The sequence below is a fragment of the Nicotiana tabacum genome, chromosome 18 (assembly GCF_000715075.1).
Source record: "Nicotiana tabacum cultivar K326 chromosome 18, ASM71507v2, whole genome shotgun sequence".
Lineage (NCBI taxonomy): Eukaryota > Viridiplantae > Streptophyta > Magnoliopsida > Solanales > Solanaceae > Nicotiana > Nicotiana tabacum.
In genome coordinates, this window is record NC_134097.1 from 80,231,700 (window position 1) to 80,234,989 (window position 3,290).

Consider the following 3,290-nt stretch of genomic DNA (forward strand, 5'->3'; position numbering starts at 1 on the left):
TCGAGATGTGGTTATTTTATTTAATTTTTCAGAGTCGCCACTTGGAATAATTTATTTTTTATGTCCCAAGTCACCGGTTTATTTTTAAATCCCAAATCGAGGAAATTTTTGACTTTATTTAAAAGTCTGCAAACCAGAAATTCTAGATAAGGAATTCTGTTAACCCGGGAGAAGATGTTAGGGATTTCCAGGTTCCGTGGTTCTAGCACGGTCGCTTAGCAATTTATACTTGGATTAAGTTGTTTAATTACTTATTTTAAAACTTATGTGCATTTACCTTTTTTAATTACAAAATTATCTTAAAACAGGTCAGGCGTATGTGTACCATTTGTTTGGCGCATCAAAAATCATGTCACGTGTACGTGTCCATAATTAATCACACTTTATTATTATTATTAAGAAAGTTTGGCCAAAGTTGCGCGAACGCATACCTTAATTTATTTATTTATTTATTAAAAAACAATCGTAATTATGTCACGCGAACATGTACACAATCACGATGATTCGATTAAGTCGCACCTAAAGCATTTTCTATGAATATTCATTTTAAAAAAAAACGTACTCGTGTCACGTGGATGTGTACACAATTAATAGCATTTTATTATTATTAAGACTGTTTTGCCCAAAATTGTTCAATAATGTACAAAAGTTTGTCCACAATATGAAATCTTATTGTATTGCAGTATCAGGAACACGTTAATTATCAAATATATAGTGGCAACTTCTTAATGCCAACTCCAGTAATACAAAGATCAGAGCATTGAACCAACTCAAATGCGCCACATAGTAAGTATTAGTTCGCCGCTATGAGTATGACAACTTCAACAGACAACACCACCCTAAGGAAAGAATACAACACATGATCCCTAACATAACAATGATTCTATAGAGCAGATAAAATAAAGCATGCCAATAAGGAAATATAAGAGCAAGATTCAATAGACTGTCCATTCGATTTAAAACACAATACCGACTGCTGGAACATCATATGAGCAAATGTCTACTACCAAAAAATAAATAGTTAAACCAAGCCAAATGCTGGAATACGCCCAGCTAACATGAAGTTTGCATTTTAAAACTAAACCAAAGCAAATGCTAATAAATGGTTCAAATTGTACTTAGACAGATCCATATTTAGGCCTTAGATACACTAAATTTCAGAATGGTAAATCTCCTTAAGTTGCAGGCATTCATTTCTTTACATATTAACAAAAGAACAACTATCATTAACCATACAACTCAAGAACAGAAGCTACTTTACTATTCATTTACACCAAAAGAAAAGTTATTTAATTATACTAATCAGCACTAAAGAGTGGTAATGAGCATCACACGGGCATTATGAAAATTAGAAGGAACAACAGAAAAAGTAATCTTCTGGAGATCAACCTTTAAATTGAGATAGGAAATATCAAACGTAAGAATCCATAGTTAATGAAAGTAAACAAATGAAACTAAGTCTTTAAGTAGCAAACCTTACTATTCTGGGTGCACTGGGTTCATTCAAACAATTAAAGGCTACACCAAAGTCGCTGATTCACGACTAACATAGACTCCTTCAATCCTACACATAATGGCATGCTCTAATGGATATGTCATGTTAAACTAATCAAGATGTTTGGATATAATAGGAATCACTGATTAACATTATTGTGAATCCAATTTGGAATCGAGATGTGCAAGAAATTCTTCTAATAACCAAAAATAAGCACAATAGTAACATGTCTCGCCTATCAATCACAGAGCGGACTAGAAGATCAGTCATTCATGTAAAAATCTAGTAAGTACAAACTTTAAAACATATTTCAAACACATAAAGAAATTAAACACCTTAACATATAAAAAAACAAAAATCCATAAACTGGTAATAGCTCGATCACAGCCGGCATTCACTAACACTCACTTAAGTATACCATGTAATTTAAACTTTCATATCTTAAGCTCCAACCATACTTTGATTCATACATACATAAACATAGTAAGATAAGATGTGAACCTGAATGGGAGTTTGCGATTAATTTGCCAGAAGGCGATTACAAGATAGTCCGGTGACAAACTTGTCCGCAAACCTGGAATGGCAGTAAACTAATCAAGGACGGACAACTTGAACCTCGAACAGAATCAACCTCACTGGAAAATGTATTTTCAAATGCGAACTAGAAACGATCGCAGCTCTTTCGAACACCCATGTTTGAGACTCGAAATCAAAACACAAAAACTGGAATACTTTTTTTTGTATATGTTTTCGAATTGAAATGCTAATTTACTCAAAATAGAAACATTCTTTTTTAGAATTGAAAGGAAGTACTGAAATACATAACTATTTTTCTTTTTTTTTTTGAATTTTTTTGTCCAGATCTTTTGAAGCAAAACTCGTAACAAAATAACAACTAAATTCTTTAGTATTTCTTCTCTAGGATTGACAAGACAACAGAGAAAAAAAATCAAAAGGAAACTAAGCACAAAACCCTAGTTTTCTGTCAAAATCTCTCTCCGAAATTTATTCTCAAACTTTTTCCCAAAAAAAATCCTCCCTTAAGAATGAAAATCCTCACCTTATATATTCTTTTCTCCAGAAATCTCGAACCTTCTAAATCTGAAAATCCCCCAAAAATGAGAAAAATCTCTCTGAAATCAACTAACTTGGGACAGATAGACGAAGAGGATTAAACCCCCTTAATCCTACGACCCCCATCAATCCTTCATTTGTTGGAGAGAGATGAAGCACGTGAGATTCGAGTGAGAGGAAAGAATGAGGAATAATCGGGGTGGTAAACGACAGTAGAAGGTGGAGGAGGTTGGGGCGCCGTTTGAGGTCTTGGGACTTATGTTTAGGGTATAATTGGGCTTTTATATTGGGGTGGAATTTAATTGTGGCTATTAGATTGAATTGGGATGGAGGGCTGGGATTTAATTAAGGGAAATGTGGTGGGTTGGTCCGACTGGGCTGCGCGAATTTGGGTTTAAAAGGGGTTTTGGTCCACCAGGTTGGGTCTCTTGGGTGGCCCAAATCGGGAAAAAAAACTTTTGTTTTGTTTTTCTTTTTCTAATTAATTAAAACCTAAGTTAAATTTCTAAATTATTTTAAATTGTAAAATTAAGCTAATTATCTAACTATAATATTTATAAAATTAGTTACTCCTAGATTAAAAGAGAAATTTATGAATCTAAAATTAAAAGCTAAAAATGTAAAAGTGAACCAATATTTTTTGTGATTTTCATCTTAATAAAGAAATTGACTAACTAATTAATCCTAAAATCATGAAAATAAAATCTCAATGCAATGCATG

The 3,290-nt window shown here is 32.9% G+C and overlaps 1 long non-coding RNA gene across 1 annotated transcript; it reads right to left on the reverse strand.

The window, feature by feature from the left end:
* Positions 1–582: 582 nt before the first annotated feature.
* Positions 583–2,841, reverse strand: LOC107810879 (uncharacterized). Its single transcript, XR_001653764.2, has 2 exons — positions 2,556–2,841; positions 583–2,069 (listed from the first exon to the last, which is right to left on the reverse strand). It is a non-coding gene; the product is annotated as an uncharacterized LOC107810879 (long non-coding RNA).
* Between the last annotated feature and the right edge of the window lie 449 nt (positions 2,842–3,290).